We start from the raw sequence: 24,225 nt of genomic DNA on the forward strand, positions 1-24,225 counted from the left end.
TTTTGGCGTAGAGTTTTCATAGTAGGTTTCTGTGTGGAAATTGTGATTTGTGTGCTGGAATGTATTTTGAACATGTCGTTGTATTGTTGAGTGTCTAGGGTTTTGCCCTCAACAAGGAAACTCAACAAAGGGGTTCTAGAGAGAACAAGGGGATTTGCATCAATTGAGGTATGAAGAGTGGACATATGCGCACAGTTTGTACGTTCAAACTTTTTTTCTTATTTGTTTAGAATGACTGATATGAGGATGACGCTATGGATTTTAGTTAGTAGATGTAACGCCCTAAATTCCCTAATATTGCTTAGTGCCTAGATTAGGGGGTCGGGAGGTAATAATGGAATTAATTGAGTGCTTATATGTTATGAACATGTTATTATAATTGCATTTTTAGGTGTATTAAATATGCATGTGGGCCCGCTTCTTATTAGAAGGGCATTTTCGTAATTTTGTCTTGTTCAGGGTATAATTATAAATATGTGTTATATGATTGCGACCACATTATTAGGTGGACATATTTGAGTTACCTGACACGAGGCGATCCTAGGGAGCTAGTTAGCGGAAAAGTCACAACAGGGTAAAATACCCAGCTCGGGGGAGCTTAGGGGTATTTTGGTAATTTGGTAAATTACCGGGAATTATTGAGTAGCGGGAATGAATTGATGAACATTGGTTTGATAGATTATTTGGGATTGTATGAGATAATTTGAGGTTAGCGGGAATTATGCCAAATGACTAGTTTGCCCTTGGGGTAACTATTAAGATAATAAGGGTTGAGGGGGCATAATGGTCATTTGACCACATGGGTTACCAATAGGCCAGCAGCTGGCCACTTAGGCTCACTCATGTTCAAACACATTTCTTGAGCTTTGGGAGCACTTTCCTTTGAAGATCACATAAGGAAATCTAAAGCTAGACTAAGCTAGGATTTCTTTGAGGAGATTGGAGCCAATTTTTTGGCTACAGACTTCTAAAGTCATTATCACTTCAAGGAATTCGAATTTAGAGGCGAGGCCCCTGTTTTTCTTGGTATTCTTGAAGTTTTTTGAATTTTTCTAAATTGAAGGTTTATGGGTATTTGGGATGGTTTAACTAGTAGGTTTTGTTACCTAGGCTTGGTATATAGTTTCTATGGCTAGAATGTTGTTAGAAACACATGGTTGGTTCGAATTCAAGGTTTGAAATTGCAAGAAATCGCAGAGTTTGCGATTTGTGGAAGAACACTTGTGTTCTGGGCCATTTTACGAGTTCTTGGTGACCTAGTGCAACCGTGCTAGATTGTAGCGCGACCATACTAGATTGTAGCGCGACTGCGCTAGTGCCCCAGAAAAAGGGAAATTGAGTTTGATGTGGGGGCTTGAGTTGAGGGGTGCGACCACACCAATGGCCCAGAAGCCCAAATTTTTCTGTGGGCATGACTGCGCCAGGGGCCCCAAAATGAATGTTTAATAGATTTGTAAGGCTAGGCCCAGGGAGCTCAGGGGATCTGACTTGGGAGTCGCGTAGGGGCTCGGGGGACATTTCAAGCGCCCCATTAACTGGGAACCATCGTTTTAAGATTTAGAGCTCATTTTGGAACTCAAGTTCTAGGGTTAAGTCCTAATGAACGTATACTTATGTTGTGACTAGGGTTTTTGCCAGGCTCGAGTCAGGATTAGCACTCGGAGTTGTTCCACTATTTGCACGAGGATCAAGGTAAGAAAATTGCACCCGATACGGGAAATGTATGATTGGGGCTTGGCCCAGCTAGTAATGTAATATGATTGGCGCTTGGCCCGTTTGTTAAATGTAATGTGAATAGGGCTCGGGCCCAACTAATGAGCATGATTATAATTGTGCATGTGCATATCTTCTTAGTATATTGTAGCGCATTGTATCTACATGTATGATGAATGTATTATGTGGATGTTGTTCTTGCTAGGAAGCTTGGTTTATTAACTGAGGATCTGTCTGTTGTATATGATTAAAACTTGACCTGCTAGTCAAGGGTATATCCGATTAAAAAGGGGCCCGACTTATAAGTTAAGGGTTTCCAAGGCTTGGCTTATAAGTCAAGGGTCTATAAGGCTTGGCTTATAAACCATGATCGGCGTTATGCGCGAGGACCACAGGCCGTTATGGCTAGGCCACCCCGGGAGTGCATTATGCACTTGACTGGCTCGGATGCCATATGAATAAATGGGAGTGCGACACACACTTGTGTGACCCTATGGTCACTTATCTGTATAATGTTTATGCTTGGTTCCAATTATTACTGTTAAGCATACTATTATATTCTGTGAATTGTCTGAATATGTTTTCTTGCTGAATCTTTTGGCTCAGGGGTGCTTTGTGGTGTAGGTAAGGGTAAGGAGAAGTTTGGCCAGCCATGAGTTGGAGAGCGATAGCGGTGATGTGTACATATGCAGTCCGCTCGACCGTCACGGTCGAGATATCATAGAGGAGCTAGGGTTATACCCTATTTTGCTATTTAGGGCGACTGTTTTTGTAATCTTTGGGTTGTAACCAACTTTTAAACTTGTATTTTGGGATCCCATGTAAAGATTAATGTTTTCTTTAATGAAAATGTTAATGTCTTGACCAAAATTTTAAATACTTGAACCCTTAGTGGATTAATCACATGTTTTAGTCCAAATGACTCATTTGGCGAGTCTAGCACTAATTTTAAACACACTGGGTAACGGGCCCTAATTAGCAGGTCGTTACAACTTGGTATCAGAACTTCCAAGGTTTAAGGGTTCCTGATGATGTACTGGGCATGTACACTCGCCACTAAAGACAAGCTCGACTCAGGGTTTTGTAACTATTAATATAGTTATGTGTGCAATTGCTTAAATGAAATTTACATGCCTTACCTGCTTGTTTAAATAGAAATCATGAGCTATTCTGATAGGACCTGGCCCTTGACTACTGTATTTATGTTAAAGATGTATTTATTAGCACAATAGTCGCTTGTAAATGCTGTGGGATAGCTTATAAGCATCGTTGTTGCTTTTGGATGACAAAAACACTTATTAGCGTTGTTATACGTGCTTGTATGCTAGAAGATGGTTATTAACACCGTTAAATGTTCGCTATTTGTCTTTTCATGCCAAAAAATACTTTTTAGCATCCTTCTTGCCCTTGAGTGTTAGAAATGCTTAATAGCATTATGTTATGTATATGCATGCCATGAACGTGCTTATTAGTGCTATTAATGTATGTGAATGTTAAGAACATGCTTATTAGAATCTTGGTTAAGCATGAATATGAATCACCATGCTTATTAGCATGATTGAATATGTGTTAATTACTGGGATGCTCATTAGCATTGTCAATGCATGTGAATGCTTATTCGATTGGTTTTGAACCGTGGGTTGACATGAGATGTTGTTAATACTACCTGATAAGTCGAGTCATTGATTGCAGATAGACTTGGAAGAATGCTTCAGGGCAACCTATTGAGCTAGCCGGCACTGAGAATCAGGTCGGAAGTAATGACCGGAGTTAGAACCCTCTGCCAGCCCCTAAAAACTGGCAACAGATGCTTGCTGATATGCAAGCTAGACTCCAGAGACAAGATGGAGAAAATCGCCAGTTGAGGGAACAACAGGTTCCGACAGGGAACGCTACATCAAAGGCCCCACCTGCTGCTTCAGTCCCAGTCGTACAACAGCAGACAGAGCTAGAGAACCGTTATGAGTTAGTATATGAACGGTTCAGGAAACAATACCCTATGATTTTTTAGGTTAGTGTAGATCCACTCAAGACAAAGCAGTGGATGGCTATGATTACATCCATCCTAGACTTCATGAGGGTGGTGGGCAATGAAAGAGTGGCCTGTGCCACGTACATGTTTCGGGAGGACACCTGAATTTGGTGGGAGGTGGTGTCCCAGACTAGGGATGTAACCACAATGAACTGGGAAGAGTTTAGAACTCTATTCAATGAGAAGTACTCAATGAGGAAATTAGAGCTACCAAAGCTGAGGAATTCAATAGGTTATTACAAGGGAGTATGTCAGTGACAGAATACGCCCTGAAGTTTGATAAATTAGCCAAGTTCGTTGCAGACTTGGTACCCACTGATGGGGCAAGAAAGGAAAGATTCCTCAGTAGCTATAGCCTATGATATCTCGAGATGCCTGAATTACAACAGTCCCTAGAGTGACGACATACGCTAAGGTAGTAGAGAGAGCCCTTACCGCAGAGGGTGATGAGAACAAGATCTGGCGCGAGAATGCGGCTAGAAGGGATATGAGGAGGACATGCCTCCCTTCACAAGATCAGGTAGGGGCGGAGGCCCTAGTGACTAGAAAAGGAAGACCCCAGATATTGTTTTGGCTTTCGGTCCTGACAGGAGGCCACGAGGTGTACAGATTGGCCGCCAGGGCAGCAATGAGAATTGGAGGACATATCCAGAGTGTGCCAGATGTAGAAGACATCATCTATGGGAGTGTCGGGCGAAGACTTTCTTTTTATGTGGGATCGAGGGGCATCTCAAGATGGACTGCCCAAGAATGAAGAAAGAGGAACTGAAGAAGGCAGGCAACTCGACTCCAGCTCGAGTGTTTGCATTGACACAGGCTGAGGCTGTGGCTAGGCCATCAGTGGTCACAGGTCAGCTTTCTAGTGTTGGCATTTCTTATACTATGCTGATTGACTTTTGTTCTACACATTCGTATGTTTCTAGTAGGATTATTGATAGACTCTGTAGGCCATGCGACTACTATGGTATGGGGTTTGGGCCGTTATTACTTTCTGGAGAGTTAGTGGTTTCCAAGAGATGGGTCAGAACACTACTAGTGATAGTGGACGGCAGGGAGTTGTCGGTTGACTTGATAGAGTTGGTTATAACTGACTTTGATATGATTTTGGGGATGGAATGGTTAACTAGATATTGGACAACCACCTGAGGGTGAAGACCCATTCATATTCGTTGGCACTGTGCATGGACCCCGAGTACCTATGATCAGCATTGAGGGTTAAAGACCTATTGCGAGGAGGTTGCATAGGATTCTTGGCCAGCATGGTGGATACCCCTCAGGTCATGCCAGTGGGACCAGTGGGACCAGAAGAGACTAAGTTAGTTTGTCAATTCCTAGATGTGTTCCCAGAGGAGTTACCAGGATTGCCACCGCACAGAGAGATAGAATTTGTTATTGAGCTGGCACCAGGGACAGAGCCAGTGTCTAGGGCACCTTATAGAATGCCCCTAGTAGAGTTGAGGGAACATAAGGTATAATTATAGAAGTTGCTAGAATTGGGTTTTATCAGACCAAGTTTCTCGCCATGGGGCGCGTCAGTTCTATTTGTGAAGAAGAAGGACAGTTCTCGAAGGATGTGCATACACTATAGGGAATTGAATAATCTGACCATTAAGAACAGGTATCCTCTGCCAAGGATAGATGACTTATTTGACCAATTGCAAGGTAAAATGGTGTTCTCAAAGATAGATCTTTGGTCTGGTTATCACCAGTTGAGGATTAAGGAGGAAGACATACTAAAGACAGCCTTTCGTACCAGATATGGGCACTCTGAGTTCCTCGTTATGTCATTTGGATTGACTAACACCCTGGCAGTCTCCATGGATTTGATGAAAAAGGTGTTCAAGGACTATTTGGATTGATTTGTGATCGTCTTTATCGACTATATCTTTGTGTATTCACAGTTACAGGAAGAGCATGAGCAACACCTTAGGTTGGTCTTACAGAGGCTGAGAGAACACAGATTGTTTGTAAAGTTCAAGAAGTGTGAGTTTGGTTACCTCAGGTGACTTTAGTGGGTCATATTGTTAGTAGAGATGGGATTAAGGTAGACCCAGCTAAGATTGAGGGTGTCAGGTATTGGCCGAGGACAAGGAATGCCTCTAAGATTAGAAGCTTCCATGGATTGGCAGGTTATTATAGAAAGTTTGTGGAAGGGTTTTGCAATACCCAATGTCACTATGGCTGCCTCGTGGAATGACGACTGACCCTACAAACCAACACGAGTCTTTCCAGCGTGCTTTTTCCTCACTCGCACGCTTCTTGGAAAAACTTTCGAGGAGGTCACCCATCATGAGATTACTCCAGGTCAAGCACGCTTAACTTTGGAGTTCTCAAGTGATGGGCTGCCGAAAAGAGGATGCATCTTCTTGGCATAGGTAGTACCCATTAATCCATTTAATCCATCTTCAACTGTGTAGTCCAATACCTACACAGTCTTAGAATCATCACACTTGACCTTCCCTAGGCGATGTGGGATTCCAGAGCTTTTACCCGGTCTTTCCCCCGACGGATCACGGGATTTTGACTATCATAATCACCCCTCGTTAAGGGTCTGACGTCCCCGTCGGCCACACTTCTGGCTAGTTCAAGGCTCTGATACCATTTGTAATGCCCTACGTCACTATGGTTGCTTCCTGGAATGGACGACTGGCCTTGCAAACCAACACGAGTCTTTCTAGCGTGCTTTGTCCTTCACTCGCACACTTCCTGTGAAAACTTTCGAGGAGGTCACCCATCATGGAGATTACTCCAGGTCAAGCACGCTTAACTTTGAAATTCTCAAGTGATGGGCTATCGAAAAGAAGATTCATCTTGTTGGCATAGGTAGTACCCATCAATCCATTTAAGCCTTCTTCAACTGTGTAGTCCCATACCTACACAGTCTTAGAATCATCACACTTGACCTTCCCTAGGCGATGTGAGATTGCACAGCTTTTACCCAATCTTTCTTCCTGCAGATCATGGGATTCTGATTGTCACAATCACCCCTGCCCCCTTCAAGGGTTCGATGTCCCCGTTGGCCACACTTTCGACTAGGTCAAGGCTCTGATACCATTTGTAACGCCTCACGTCACTGTGGTTTCTTCCTGGAATGAAGACTGGCCCTGCAAACCAACACGAGTCTTTCCAACGTGTTTTGTCCTCACTCGCACACTTCCTATGAAAACTTCCCAGGAGGTCACCCATCATGAGATTACTCCAGGTCAAGCACACTTAACTTAGGAGTTCAAGTTATGGGCTACCAAAAAGAAGATGCATCTTGTTGGCATAGGTAGTACCCATCAATCCATTTAAGCAATCTTCAACTGTGTAGTCGCATAGCTACACAGTCTTAGAATCATCACACATGACCTTCCCCGGGCGATGTGGAATTGCGTAGCTTTTACCCAGTCTTTCCCCCTATGGATCACGGGATTCTAACTATCACAGGTTCTCAAGGATAGCTATCCCACTGACATAACACACACACAAGAATTGGAAGTTTGCATGGTCAAACAGGTGCGAGAACAGCTTCCAAGAGTTGAAGCGGTGTTTGATTATCGCCCCAGTTCTAAGTCTTCCGACAGATTAGGAGAAGTTCATGGTTTATTGTGATGCTTAGAGACAAGGGTTAGGTTGTGTTCTTATGCAGGCAGAGAGGGTGATTGCTTATGCATCACACTAGTTGAAGGATTCTGAGTAGAGGTATCCTACTCATGATGTGGAATTAGCAACAATGATCTTTGTATTAAAGGTATGAAGGCATTACCTTTATGAAGAGAAGTGTGAGATATATGTTGACCACAAGAGTCTCGATTACTTCTTTACACAGAAGGATTTGAATATGAGGCAGAAGCGTTGGTTGGAACTAGTGAAGGACTATGACTGTGACATCCTTTACCATCTGAAGAAAGCCAATGTGGTGGTAGATGCTCTAAGTCGGAGAGGTCCAGGGCAGTTGTACAGTTCGAGGAAAATATCCAAGAAGTTGGCAAAGGATATGACCAGGGCAGGGATTGAGTTAGTAGTGGGCCAATTAGCCAACATTACCCTACAGTCTACTCTTCTCAAAAGGATAAAGGAGAGTTAGCTTCAAGAGCCACAACTGGTGATGATTAGAGAGGACGTCCTAGCATGAGTTGTAACGCCCTGCTAATTAGGGTTTGTTACAACATGTGTTTCAAATAGTGCAGGACTCGCTAAACGAGTCATTTCGACTAAAACATGTGATTAAGCCACTAAGGTTTCACGTATTAAAAATCTTGGTCAACGAATAAACATTTCCATTAAAAGAAAACTTTAGTCTTTACATGGGATCCTAGAAATACAAGTTTAAAAATTTGTTTACAACTCGGGGATTACAAGATAAGCCGACCTAACCAGCAAAACAGGGTCCAACCCCAGTTCCCGTGCGATACCTAGGCCGAGGTGGTCGAGCATACTGTATATGTACACATCGCCCATAACGCTCTCCAAGTCATGGTTGGCCAAGGTTCTCCTTACCCTTACCTGCACCACAAAGCACCCATGAGCCAAAAGACTCAGTAAGAAAACACATTACCAAATTCAGATAGTCCATAGGATATGACAGCATGTTCAACAGTAATAACTGGAACCAAGCATACCACACTATACAAGTGACCATAGGGTCACACAAGAGCATGTTGCACTTCCATTCATTCCTATGGCATCTGAGCCAGTCAAGTGCATAATTCACTCCCATTCATTCCTTTGGCATCTTAGCCAGTTAAGTGCATAATGCACTCCCATTCATTCTTTTGGCATCCAAGCCAGTCAAGTGCATAATGCACTCCCGGGGTGGCCTAGCCATAACGGACTGTGCTCAACACGCATAATGCTGATCACGGCACATAAGCCGAGCCTTGCAAACCCTCGACTCATAAGTCGGGTCTTGTGAACTCTCAACTTATAAGTCAAGCCTTGTAGACCCTCAACTTATAAGTTGGGCCTTGTAATCTTTCAACTTATAAGTCGGCCCTGTAATCCCTCAACTTATAAGTCGACCTTGTAAATCCCCGACTCATAAATAGTGCCCCTTTTAGTCCATCGACTCATAAATCAAGCCCATATAGTCCCTTGGCTTATAAGTCGAGCCCTTTTTGTCCATCAGCTTATAAGTCAAACCTCTTTTTAATCAAATATACCCTCAACAAGTCGGTCGAGCTATTGGTTAGGTGCAATAGACATGCTTCCGAATTATAAGCCGAACCTCCCAGTCAGGAACATACATACATATAATACATTCATCATACACAGACACAACACATTACAATGTACTTACACAGGTTTACACATGCATAATTATAATCAAGCTCATTAGCTGGGCTCGAGCCCTAATCATGTTTACATTTAACAGTTGGGCCAAGCCCCAATCATATTACATTTAACAGTTGGGTCAAGCCCCAATCATAATATGTTTGACAACAAGGTTGAGCCCTAATCATAATACATTCGACAACGGGGCCGAGCCCTAATCATAATACACTCAACAACGGGTTCAAGCCCGAATCATAATAGATTTAACAATGGGGCTAAGCCCTAATCACGTATCTCATGCATCGGGTGCAGTTTCTTACCTGTGGTCCAAGCACTGGATATAAGCGACCCCTGAGTACGATCCCGTCCTGAGCCTTAGCGACAACCTAGTCACAACCCATAGATAATGTCTTATCAACATTTGATTCCACAATAGAACCCTGGGACTTCCAATTCCACCAAACAGGGATATGAATTAGTCCCCCGAGCCCCTGAGCAAAAACCCTAAAAAGTACCAAAAAATCGAATCTTGAATGCTGAGTAGCGCTACAATGCTACCTACTGGGCACTATAGCGCTAGAGTCAGAAACTCCAATCGCCCAACAGACTAGTGTTGTAGCGCTAGGTATAGTGCTACAGCGCTGATCCCAGCTAACCCAAAATTCTAGGTTTTTTTTTCAAAAATTCTCCGAACCTCAAAGCTTAAAATCTGATCCCTACAGGTCCCCAACCCCTCAAATCAACATTTCAATCCTCCAAATAGTTTACCCAATAGCTTAGCAACATTAAAACATCAACAAACACCCAAAATCTCCATAGAAACTCAAAATCCAAGTCTTGAGTTTGTAAAACTCAAGAACAGCAAAAACAGAGTAAGAACTCAGAAATTCCGATAGAATCAAGGGTTAAAACCATTACCTTATTTATTGAAGATGGGTTCCTAGCAATCCCCTAGTTTGCCTAAACTTTTCCCAAGCCTCGAATCCAAAACTCCACTCCAAAAATTCAAGCTTTCTTCCCCAAAATTCAAACCCTTTAAGAAAGAGAGGGGAGTACGGGAGGGAGAGAGAGTTGTTGCACTTGTTTGTTTCCTTTGGAACTCAGCAGAGTTCTAGGTTGCCTAAGTATACTAATCCCCAACATAGCAAATGACCAATATGCCTTTAAGCCCATAGCTTGCCACTTAATGCCTTCAACGGCATTTTAGTATTTCACTATCTCATCCCACCATTTATTTAAATAAATCTTAGTTATCTCCAATACACCAAACAAATCCCCATTACTCTATAACTAATTTACCAAAATACCCCTAGGGCTACCCCGAGTCAGGTATTTATTCCCGTTGTGACTTTTTCGCTAATTTGCTCACTAGGATCACCTCGTGCTGAATAATATAAATATATCCACATAATAATGTGGTCTCACACATATATCACATTTATGCTTATATATATTCAAATATACCCATAACGGGTCAAAATTACGAATAATGCTCTTCTAATAAAAACAGGCCCACATGCATATTTAATACACCTAAACATGCATATCTAGTCATATTATAATATAAATCACATAATCAAGTAATGATATACATATATAAATAAATGACAATTAATTCACGTTTAATCATATAAAACCCATAATTAGTCAATATGGTGCCCTAATCAAGGCTCTAAACCTTATTAGGAAATTTTGTATGTTACAACTATCCCCTCCTTACAAGAATTTCGTACTCGAAATTTTACCTGAACAGCTCAGGATATTGGTCTCGCATGGTTGATTCCAACTCCCAGGTCGCCTCTTCGACCTTGTTGTTCCTCCATAATACCTTAACTAAAGGTATGGTTTTATTCCTCAAGGCCTTGTCCTTTCTATCTAATATCTGGAATGGTTGCTCCTTAAAAGATAAGTCTGCTTGCAGCTCCAGATCTTCATAGATCAGTACATGAGTCTCATCAGATACATACTTCCGTAGCATCAAAATATGGAACACATTGTGCACGGCCAATAATGCCGGAGGTAAGGCCAATCTATAGGCCACCTGACCGATCCTCTCCAAGATCTCAAAAGGTCCTACAAACCTAGGGCTCAGCTTGCCCTTCTTCCCAAACCTCCTCACCCCTTCTAAGGAAGACATAGCCTCCCACCTGAAACTCCATGTTCATGTGCTTCGGATCCGCATAACTCTCTATCTACTCTGTGATGTGAGCATCCGAGCTCTGATCTTCTCGATAGCCTCACTGGTCCTCTAAAATGCCTCAGGGCCTAAGTATCTATGCTCACCCATCTCATGCCAGTGAATAGGTGATCTGCATTTCCTACCATACAACATCTCATAAGGAGCCACTCCTATGGTCACCTGGTAGCTGTTGTTGTAGGAAAACTCTATCTGAGGTAAATATTTACTCCAGGACCCCTCAAAGTCTAGTACACATGCTCTCAGCATGTCCTCCAATATCTGGATGGTCCTCTTAGACTAACCATTGGCCTGAGGATGATAAGCGGTACTCAACCTCTGATGTATATTCATCACCTTTTATAAATTTCCCCAAAACTTGGAAGCAAATATGGGGTCCCTATCCGTCAGGATAGACCTCAAAGTCCATTAAGGACTTACTATCTCTCTCACCTCAAGAGCTAAATACTAGTCTACTATATTGTTTGTCCCCACTAATAAAAGTGAGCTGACTCTATATACTGGTCCATAATGACCCAGACCGAATCATGCTGGCCCACTATCTTGGGCGATCCTACCTTGAAATTCATCGTGATGTCCTCTTACTTCCATCATGGAATACTCAAAGGCTGTAATGGTCTTACTGGTTTCCGATACTCTACCTTGACCTGCTACCAGGTCAGGCACTTTGCCACATACTCAGTTATGTCCCTCTCCATCTCAGACCACCAATAAAAAGCTTTCAAATCCGTGTACATCTTCATGTTGCCTAAATGTAGAGAATAAGGGGTAGTATGGGATTTATCCAGAATCTCTCGTTTAACCCCAGTGTCCATTGGAACACAAATCCGATCCTTTATAACTCGACAAACTCATCTATTCCAGCTAGGACATCCCCTCTAATCTTTCCCAATTGTGGGTCACTCAACTATTTTTTTTAATCCTTTCTAAAAGAGTAAACTTAAGCATAATGTTGGCCAACTGGCTCACCAGTAACTCTATTCTAGATCTGGTCATATTCTTCAACTAACATGAAGCTTAGGCAATCACCTTTTATGTCCATACAAGGACATAACTTATACCAAAATATCGTCGATAAAGACGGTCACAAACCAATTTAGATACTCTTTGAACACCCTGTTCATCTGATCCATCAATGATGTCGGTGCATTAGTCAATCCAAATGACAGGATTAAGAACTCATAAAACCCATATCTAGTACAAAAGCATCCCTCGGTATATCCTTCTCCCTAATCCCCAACTGGTGATAACCAGATCGAATATCCACCTTGGAGAATATTGTCTTACCCTGTAACTGAACCTTTAGTTCCTTCAGCTCTGCTAAAGTCATTCAATACAGTGCCCTACACATTGGTTTCGTCCTTGTCACCACATTAATCATAACTCTATCTTTCGGTGTAGAGGTAACCCTGGAAAATCCTATGGTAACCTATATAGAAATTCACCGGCTCATCTAGTATGTCCTAGTCCCACTGGCACGACTAGAGTGGTATCCACCACACTAGCAAAGAATCCTATGCATTCCCCTTGCCATAGGTCTCTAGCTCTAAGTACATATATCATAAGTATGTGGGGTCCATGCATAGTGCCAACAAGTACAAAAGGTTTCTCACCCTCAAACCCAAGGGTTACCATCTATTTTTTTTCTTGCAATTTATGGTTTCCCCATACTTCTTTTAACCAATCCCTACCCAGAAACCATGTCAAAGTCGATCATAACCAACGCTGCTAGGTAAACTGACAACTTTTTGTCATCTGCTATCACTGACAGTGATCTAACTCATCTCCTAGATACTACCAATTTCCCCCCAGATGATGTCTTCTACATCTGGTACACTCTCGATATGTCCTCCAGTTCCCGTTGCCTCTCTTGCGGCCAATCTATACACCATGTGGCTCCTATCAGGGCCGGAAGCCAACACAGTATCCAGAGCTTTCCTTTTCTGGTCACTAGGGCCTCCACCCCTACCCGGTCCTGTAAAGGGAGGTTCCATTCTCCTATCCCTTCTAGCCGCACTCACGTGCTAGATCTTGTTCTCAATGCCCTCTGCAGTATGGGGATCTTTTCACTACCTGAGCGTATCCCGTCACTCCATGTACTGTTGTGATTTTGACATCCCGGGCTATCATAGACCACAGCCCCTGAAGGAATCTTTCCTTCTTCATCCCATTGGTGGACACCAAGTCTGCAGTGAACTTGGATAATCTATCAAACCTCATTGCATACTCTGCCACTGTCATATTCCCTTGAAACCATTTGCTGAACTCCTTAGCTTTTGCAGCCCTAACTGCCTCATTATAATAATGTTTATTAAACTGAGTTCTAAACTCTTCCCAATCAAAGGTATTAATGTCCCTAGTCGGGGATACTACCTCCCACCAGATTCTGGCATCCTCCTGAAACATATAAGTGGCATAGGCCACTCTCTCGTTGCCCACCATTCTCATGAAATATAGGATGGATGTGATCATGACCATCCACTGTCCTGCCTTGAGTAGATCTGCGCTACCCTAAAAAAAAAGAGGGTGCTACTTCCTGAATCGTTTATATAATAATTCCCAATGGTTCTCTATCCCTAACTACTATTGTACGGCCGGTACTATAGCAGCAGGTGGGGCCTCTGACGCATTGTTCCCTGCTGGAAGCCGTTGTTGCCTCAACTGATGAATCTCTTCTTCCTGCCTCTACAGCCTAGCTTGCATATCACCAAGCATCTGTTGCCATTTTTTAGGAGTTGGCGAAGGGGTCTGACCCTAATTACCATTTTTTGGCCTGTATTCCCTGGCCGGCTTGTAGATCTAACTACCGTGGAAACATACTTCCAAACATGTATGTTGTTGCAGTAATCAATTCGGCCAATTAAGTAGTAATAATTAAACCTCTCGCGGCCTTATGGTTCAAGACCGAACAAACAAATGTTCACACTCAACCATCATACTAGTAAGCATGTCAATCCATATTCATATCCAAACAGGTTGCTAATAAGCAATTCCTAACATTTATAAACAAGTAACGGTGCTAATATGAATTTTTTGGCACTCATAAACAATTAGCGATGCTGATAATCATCTCATGACATTTACATACAAATAACACTGTTAACAAGCCTTTCTTTAATATTTAACAGTGCTAATGAGCACTTCCTAGCATACATGTATCTATAACAGCACTAATGACCTACATGTCCATATTACAATGCTAACAAGTGCTTCCTTTTGCATTCATAAGCGATGTCAATGCTAATAAGCATGGAGATTCATATTCATGCTCAAACAAAATACTAGTAAGCACGTTCTTAACATTTACAAACATTAACAGCGCTAATAAGCATGTTCCTGGCATTCCCATACATAACATAATGCTATTATGAATTTCTTAACATTTTAAGGGCAAGAAGGATGCTAATAAGCATTTCCTAGCATGCATAGACAATTAACGATGCTAATAAGCATTCCTTTTAACATTTAACAGTGCTAATAAGCATCTCCTGGCATACGTGCACATACAGCAGTGCTAATAAGCATTTCTGATATTCAAAAACAATAATGATGCTTATAAGCATTCACATAGCATTTATAAACGTCTACTGTGCTAATAAGCACATCCTTCACATGCACACAGCAGTCAAGGGCTAGGCCCTATCAGAATAGCTAATGCTTTTTATTTAAACAAGCTAGGAAGGCATATATAGTTCATCTAAGCAATTACACACATAACTATATTGATAGTTACCAAACCCTAAGTCGAGCTTGTCTTTAGAGGAAAGTGTACATGCCCAGTCCATCATCAGGAACCCTTAAAACTTGGTAGCTCTGATACCAATTTGTAACGCCCTGCTAATTAGGGTATGTTACCACGTGTATTTAAAATAGTGTGGGACTCGCTAAACGATTCATTTGGACTAAAACATGTGATTAACCCACTAAGGTTTAACGTATTAAAAATCTTGGTCAACGAATAAACATTTCCATTAAAAGAAAAATTTAGTCTTTACATGGGATCCAAAAAATACAAGATTAAAAATTTGTTTACAACTCAGGGATTACAAGATAAGCCGACATAAGCGACAAACACAGGGTCCAACCCCAATTCCCTTATGATACCTCGATCGTGGTGGTCGAACAGAATGCATATGTACACATCGCCTCTAACGTTCTCCAACTCATGGTTGGCCAAGGTTCTCCTTACCCTTACCAGCACCACAAAGCACCCGTGAGCCAAAAGACTCAACAAGAAAACACATTAGAAAATTCAGATAGTCTATAGAATATGACAGCATTCTCAACAGTAATAACTAGAACCAAGCACACCCACATTGTACAAGTAACCATAGGGTCACACAAGTGCATGTCGCACTCCCGTTCAATCATATGGCAACTGAGCCAGTCAAGTGCATAATTAACTCCCATTCATTCCTTTGGTATCTTAGCCAGTCAAGTGCATAATGTACTCCCATTCATTCCTTTGCCATCCGAGCCAGTCAAGTGCATAATCCATTCCTGGGGTGGCCTAGCCATAACGACCTGCGTTCAACGTGCATAATGCCAATCACGGCTCATAAGCTGAGCCTTGCAAACCCTCGACTCATAAGTCGGGCCTTGTGAACTCTTGACTTATAAGTCAAGCCTTGTAAACCCTCGACTTTTAAGCCGAGCCTTGTAATCCTTTCACTTATAAGTCGGCCCTGTAATCCCTCGACATATAAGTCGGTCTTGTAAATCCTTCAACTCATAAATCGAGCCCATTTTAGTCCCTCGGCTTATAAGTCGGGTCCCTATAGTCCCTTGGCTTATAAGTCAAGCTCTTTTATCCATCGGCTTATAAGTCGAGCCCCTTTTTAATCAAATATACCCTCGACTAGCAGGCCTAGCTCTTTGTTAGGTGTGAGAGACATGCTTCTATCTTATAAGCTGAACAGACAAACATATAATACATTCATCATACACAGACACAACACATTACAATGTACTTACACAGGTATACACATGCATAACTATAATCATGCTCATTTGCTGGGCCCGAGCCCTAATCATGTTTACATTTAACAGCTAGACCAAGCCCCAATCATAATACATTTAACAGTTGGGCCAAGCCCCAATCATATTACAATTAACAGTTGGGTCAAGCCCCAATCATAATACGTTTTACAGCAGGTTCAAGCCCTAATCATAATACATTTAACAACGAGGTCGAGTCCTAATCATAATACACTCAACAACGGGGCCAAGCCCTAATCATAATACATTTAACAACAGGGTCGAGCCCTAATCACGTATCTCACGCATTGGGTGTAGTTTTCTTACCATTGGTCCAAACACTGGATATAAGCAACCCCGAGTACAATCCCATCCTGAGCCTTAGCGACAACCTAGTCACAACCCATAGATAATGTCTTATCAACATTTGATTCCATAATAGAACCCCGGGTCCAATCCCATGCTTCCGGGACCTCCAATTCTGCCAAATAGGGTGGTGAAATTATCCCCCGAGCCCTTGAGCAAAAGCCCTAAGTACCAAAAAAAAAATTCTTAAAGCTGAGTAGCGCTACAGCGCTAGAGTCAAAAACTCCAATCGCCTATCAGACTAGCATTGTAGCGCTACATACCTAGCGCTACAGCACTGATCCCAGCTAACCCAAAATTCTGGGTTTTTTTCCAAAATTCTCCGAACCTCAAAGCCTCAAATCCGATCCCTATGAGTCCCTAGCCCCTCAAATCAACATTTCAATCCTCCAAATATTTTACCCAATAGCTTAGCAACATTAAAACAGCAACAAACACCCAAAATCTCCATAGAAACTCAAAATCCAAGTCTTGAGTTTGTAAAACTCAAAATCCAAATCTTGAGTTTGTAAAACTCAAGAATAGCAAAAACAGAGTAAGAACTCAAAAATTCAGAGAGAATCAAGGGTTAAAACCATTACCTTATTTACTGAAGATGGGTTCCTAGCAATCCCCTAGCTTGCCTAAACTTTTCCCAAGCCTCGAATCGAAAACTCCACTCCAAAAATTCAAGGTTTCTTCCCAAAACTTCAAACCCTTTGAGAGAGAGAAGAGAGTACGGGAGGGAGAGAGAGTTTTTCCACTTGTTTGTTTCCTTTGCAACTCAACAGAGTTTTAGGTTGCCTAAGTATATGAATCCTCAACACATCAAATGACCAATATGCCCTTAAGCCCATAACTTGCCACTTAATGCCTTCAAGGGCATTTTAGTCTTTCACCATCTCATCCCACCATTTCTTTAAATAATTATTAGTTATCTCCAAAACACCAAACAAATCCCCATTACTCAACAATTCCTGGCAATGCACTAATTTACCAAAATACCCCTAGGCCTACCCCGAGCTGGTTATTTATTTTCGTTGTGACTTTTTCGCTAATTTGCTCACTAGGATCGCCTTATGCCAAATAATCTAAATATATCCACATAATAATGTGGTCTCACACATATATCACATATATGCCTATATATATATATATTCAAATATACCCATAACAAGTCAAAATTACGAAAATGTCCTTCTAATAAGAAACGGGCCAACGTGCATATTTAATGCACCTAAACATGCATATCTTAATATAACTCACATAATCAAGTGATGATATACATATATATCTCATATACACATAAATGACAATTAATTCACGTTTAATCATATAAAACCCATAATTTGCCAATTTGGCCCCTTAATCAAGGCCCTAAGCCTTATTAGGAAATTTGTGATGTTACAGGAGTGGCTAGGGACTATACAGTATTAAATATGGGCTTGTTGAGATTTAAAGGTCAAATCTTTGTTCCAATGGATACTGTTATCAGACGAGTGATTCTGGATGAATCTCATACTACCTCGTACTTCTTGAACTCCAGCACCACGAACATGTACTAGGACCTGAGAACTTTACATTGGTGGCTGAGTGTAATGACCCAACTATTTCTAAGACCTTGGACCATTAGATCTACTATACATAACTACTATTTTGGGAAAGATACATAAGAAATAATATAACTAACTTTATTAAATCTTGAAATATTGTATCAAATACATAATAATAGAAAATATGGCATGGGTACCCATTGTTTAAAACATAAAACATAATTTTAAACTACAGAAAATTGTGTTACAAAACTAAATGCAAAAAAAACATGATTTAAAAGACTAAAAAAAATAAACAACTTCATCCTCGATCGACACGCAGTCCACACATTCCATCCATCCTCAACACACAAGCCAAGTGTGGATGCTCAAAATTCAACACGGGTAAAGAACCCACACCTCAGGCCTAAGGTCCCTGGAAGGTCCAAAGCAATCGTGTTTGAAGTCCATTTGAACCCTCAAATTAGTGCTCAAAATGACCCTGCTCAAATTGACCACTCCACCTTGGACACTGTGGATGCTCAATATCCCATGTCTGTAAATGATCCAAGGCGCGTGCTAAGGTCCCATAAAGGCCTAAATACATTTTTGAGCCGCAGGACGCTCGGGAAACCATCCTCTTGCAACGGCCTCGCATCAACTCAAGGCACATGGCATCTCGCGAGGCCCCAGCCTCGCGCCACCCCTCGGCGTGCCCAGCGCCCCCGCGTGGACCGCCTCGGGTGTGCACCTCACGCGCAACGGCACTCAGCAGGCGTCTCGCGAGGCCCCAGCCTCGCGCCACCCCTCAACGCGCCCAGCACCCCAGCGTGGACCGCCTCACGTGCACACCTCGCGCGCCGCGGCACTTAGCGGACGTCTCGCGAGGCCCCAGCCTTGCGCCACCCCTCGGCGCGCCCAACGCCCCAGTGTGGACCGCCTCGCGTGCGCACCTCGCCCACCACCTTGCGCGTCGCGGAACTCAGCAGGAGTCTCGCGAGGCCCCAGCCTCGCGCCACCCCTCGACGCGCCCAGTGCCCCAGCGTGGACCGCCTCGCGTGCGCACCTCACCCACCACCTCGCGCGCCGCGGCACTCAGCAGCAGCCTCGCGTAGCCCTGCCTCGGCCGCGCCACGAAGGCCTCACGTGGGAGCCTCTCCTAGACCCGGCGACCGCGTGTAGAAGCATCTCCTAGCCCTGTGGGGGGGGGGGGGGCCTCGCGTGGGAGCATCCCGTAGCATCTCCACGAGGGGCGACCTTGCATAGCCCCGCCATGGTTATGCGAGGGCCTCACGTGATAACATCTCGCGCCCCTCACCTTGTGATGGCATCACCTATGGAAACCCCGCCGTCTAGAAGTGAAAACCCAAGTATGATTCCGAAAGGTCACGATGGTACAATCTCGTACGGGGTACGTCTTGTAAGACCCCGTACGTCTGACCGTGGCACTCATGCTAGTCAGGTAGTGGGAACACTAGGAGAAAGGACATGGCCTGCATACTCCCAATCAGATGTCAGAGTCGACACCACTATCACCTATACCACTCCTCTGACATTCATACGGTAGAGTAGTGGAGACCTCCTCATGGTACCTGGCTATGTACTAGTATCGGCACCACTACCCCTGAGACCACTCTCCTGACAGAGTACTTGTGTACCACCTGGTCCCCTGGACCACCATGTATCCAAGGCCATTAGAGCCTACTATAAAATGAACCCCCCTTCCACAGAGATGGGGGTTGGAAAATTCATTGTATGTAGGGGCCATTGAGCAATATACATTTTTCACTCCATTGTTCATCAATGTTTATCCTTCCATAAGTTCATTCTAAGTTTTTATCTAAACATCGCCACATTTACCTTTGAGTTTTCTGACCTAATTTCGTTGACGAGATTTCACCGTCAACACCAAGCTACCAAGAATCCTTCCGCCTTCCATATTCATTTTTCTGCATCACACTAAAAATAAAGGAATGAGCCTAATGCCCAGCAAGGAAAACCTACTAAAAACATACATCATATATCATAAGCATAAAACTACATCATATACTATAAAACATAATACTATCTAAAACATACATAATAAATCATAAGCATACACTAAAAACATATGACTATAAAAACGTATATCATATAGGACTACAATATTAATGGCCATTAACTCATTAACATGGTATGTGATAAACCATCTAGGTCCCCGGTCTAATATCTGAGGTAGGTTAGATCACATGGTAGTATATGATAACCCATCTAGGTCCTCTGTCTAATATCTGAGGTAGGGTAAACCATAACTCTAAACCATGAAAATGATAAAATAATCTTGGGGCTTGCTATCTAAGCAAGTCATATGCCCAAGCGACTAAAAACATAATCTTGGGGCTTGCTATATAAATAAGTCATATGCCCAAGGACTACAAAACATATTATACTTATACATATTATAGCATAAACATATCATAACATATCGTACAAACATACAAGATCTATCATATTTTCCTTACCAAAATACCGAGATGATGAGAACAAAGTCGGGATTTTGGAACACTCCTAAAAACCATTAATAGAGAGGTGAGTTTTCTAAAAGAAAGAGATGAAGAGGAATGAACTAAACCATCGAGAAGATACTTACCAACAAGAAATCTCAAGTTCGAAGAACTTAGATGCCTAACCAAGAATAGAGAAGATTGGATTAGGAATTGAGTAGAGAAAAACTATAAGAACTAACAATACAGAAAAGGAACTAAGAATAGGAATACCTTTGAAATTGCTATGACCGAACTACACCTCGAAACCGAAATACACTCTATGAACCTTACTTCCCAAGTGTCTAATAAGCTTAGAATGACAAAGCTTATAACCCCAACCCAAGTGTTTATCACTCTATAGTCTCATTAGCACCTAGAAGGCTCTGATCAATGCTTGAAGAATGAATGAAAAAGATTGGTGCTAGGTCCTATTTATAGAGTTCTAGGAATAAAAATCTTCTAATTATAATCCAAATTTAAATTTAAATTTAAAATAGAATCCTAACTTCTAACTTTCTAAATCATGTAACTCTAAACTAACCTACAATAAAATTAACATATCTGGATCTGTAGGACTCTGATGTAGAATATCTTTATACTGTTAGAAAGCTAATTAAATTATCTACAACTGTTTAGAAATACTATTTTTCGAAATTCATAACATAACTGGGTCAAAAATAAGTCGGAAGTTACAGTACCCTAAAGTTACGAAAAATCTATTTAATTATCTAAATCACAAATAAATAAAATTGTGACAAATGTCATGCTCCGAACAAATTCTGGTGAAGACTAAGTCTTATATTTCCCTTATTTTATCATTAAAATAACAATTCCTTAATAATCATACATATGACAAGTGTCATATTCCTATTGGCTCTATCTAAACCTTAGGAATAATCCATGCTCATGAAAAATGTCATATTCTTATTAGCTCTATCTAAACCTTAGGTTATAATAATTATCATATTAATAACCAACAATATTAATCAAACCTTATGTTATAATTAATATTCTTAAAATATAGGTTAAACTTATAAAATCCATAACTATTGCTAGGAGTTTCCAACTAAGTCCCGGCTTGAACCAAAATCCACAGTAATGAACATACTATAACTAATACTAGCTATTACTACTACTACTACTACTATCTAACTAGCTAAGTAAATTCTGGGACTCTACACTAAGGATGAAGAGGAACGTAACCGATTATGTGGCCAAGCGTCTAACGTGTCAGCATATCAAGGCTGAACATCAAATACCAGCAGGGCTACTACAACCCTTGAATGTCCCATTGTGGAAGTGGGAAGACATCATAATGGATTTTGTGGTGGGGTTGCCTAGGATGGTGGGTCAACATCATTCGGTGTGAGTTATAGTGGACATATACACCAAATTAGCTCACTTTCTGCCAATGAAGATGACTTATACATTTGACCAATATAAGGAGCTCTATGTGATAGAAATAGTACGTCTTCATGGAGCTCCGAGGTTGATCGTGTCAAATCAAGACCCCACATTTACTTCCAAGTTTTGGGGAAGCTTGTAGAAGGCGATGAACACATAGCTGAAGTTTAGTGCAGCTTATCATCTGTAGACCGATGATCAGTATGAGAGTACCATACAGATATTGGAGGACATGTTGAGAGCATGTGTACTAGACTTTGAGGGGCCCTAGAGTAAATATTTAGCCCTGATAGAGTTTTCCTACAACAACAACTACCAGGCGACCGTAGGAGTGGCTCCTTATGAGAAGTTGTATGGTAGGAAATGTAGATCACTTATTCACTAGGATGAGATGGGTGAACATAGATACTTGGGTCATGATGCAGTTCAAAGGACCAATGAGGCTATCAAGAAGATCAGAGCTCGGATGCTCGCATCACAGCGTAGACAGAAGAGTTATTTGGAACTGGAGCGCAGGAACGTGGAGTTCTAGGTGGGAGACTATGTCTTCCTTAGAGTCTCACCACTGAAGGGGGTGAGGAGGTTTGGGAAGAAGGGAAAGCTAAGCCCTAGGTTTGTAGGACCTTTTGAGATCCTAAAGAGGATTGGTCATGTGGCCTATAGATTGGCTTACCTCTGGCATTGTTAGCAGTGCACAATGTGTTCTATATCTCAATGTTGTAGAAGTATGTATCTGATGAGACTCATGTACTGAGCTATGAAGATCTGGAGCTACAGGCAAACTTATCCTTTGAGGAGCAGCCAGTCCAGATATTAGACAAAAAAGACAAGGTCTTGAGGAACAAAACCATACCTCTAGTTATGGTGTTATTGAGGAATAGCAAGGTCGAGCAAGAGACCTGGGAGTTGGAATCAACCATGCGAGACCAATATCCTGAGCTGTTCAGATAAAATTTCGAGGACGAAATTCTTGTAACGAGGGGATAATTGTAACGCCCCAAATTCCCTAATTGAGTGCTTGGAATAGGGGGCCGGGAGGCAATACTTTAATTAATTGAGTGCTTATGTGTTATGAGCATGTAATTATGTTAATTGTATTATGATATGATTATAATTGCATTTTTAGGTGTATTAAATAAGCATGTGGACCCGTTTCTTATTAGAAGGGCATTTTCGTAATTTTGTCTCGTTAATGGTATAATTGTAAATATGTGTTATATGATTGTGACCACATTATTAGGTGGACATATTTGAGTTACCTGACACGAGGCGATCCTAGGGAGCTAGTTAGCGGAAAAGTCACAACAGGATAAAATACCCAGCTCGAGGGAGCTTAGGGGTATTTTGGTAATTTGGTAAATTACCGAGAATTATTGAGTAGCGGGAATGAATTGATGAACATTGGTTTGATAGATTATTTGGGATTGTATGAGATAATTTGAGGTTAGCGAGAATTATGCCAAATGACTAGTTTGCCCTTTGGGGTGACTTTTAAGATAATAAGGGTTGAGGGGCATAATGGTGATTTGACCACATGGGTTACCAATAGGCCAGCAGCTGGGCACATAGGCTCACTCATGTTCAAACACATTTCTTGAGTTTTGGGATCATTTTTCTTTGAAGAGCACATAAGGCAATCTAAAGCTAGACTAAGCTAGGATTTCTTTGAGGAGATTGGAGCCAATTTTGTGGAATAGCAGCTGTGATTTGGGGCTACAGACTTCTAAAGTCATTATCACTTCAAGGAATTCGAATTTAGAGGTGAGGCCCCTGTTTTTCTTGGTATTCTTGAAGTTTTTTGAATTTGATTTCTAAATCGAAGGTTTATGGGTATTTGGGATGGTTTAACTAGTGGGTTTTGTTACCTAGGCTTGGTATATAGTTTCTGTGGTTGGAATTCTGTTAGAAACACTTGGTTGGGTTGAATTCAAGGTTTGAAATTGCTAGAAATCGTAGAGTTTGCGATTTGGGGAAGAACACTTGTGTTCTAGGCCATTTTTTGAGTTTCTGGTGACCTAGCACAACCGCGCTAGTGTCCCAGAAAGGGGGAAATTTGGTTTGATTTGGGGGTTCGAGTTGAGGGGCGCAACCGTGCCAATGGCCCAGAAGCCCCAATTTTTTGTGGGCATGACCACACCAAGGGCCCCAAAATGCTTATTTTCTAATTTTTAAGGCTAGGCCCGGGGAGCTCAAGGGATCTGACTTGAGAGCTGCTTAGGGGCTCAGGGCCTCAGGGATGGGAAC

This window comes from Humulus lupulus, chromosome 9, assembly GCF_963169125.1.
Source record: "Humulus lupulus chromosome 9, drHumLupu1.1, whole genome shotgun sequence".
NCBI classification, from domain to species: Eukaryota; Viridiplantae; Streptophyta; class Magnoliopsida; order Rosales; family Cannabaceae; genus Humulus; species Humulus lupulus.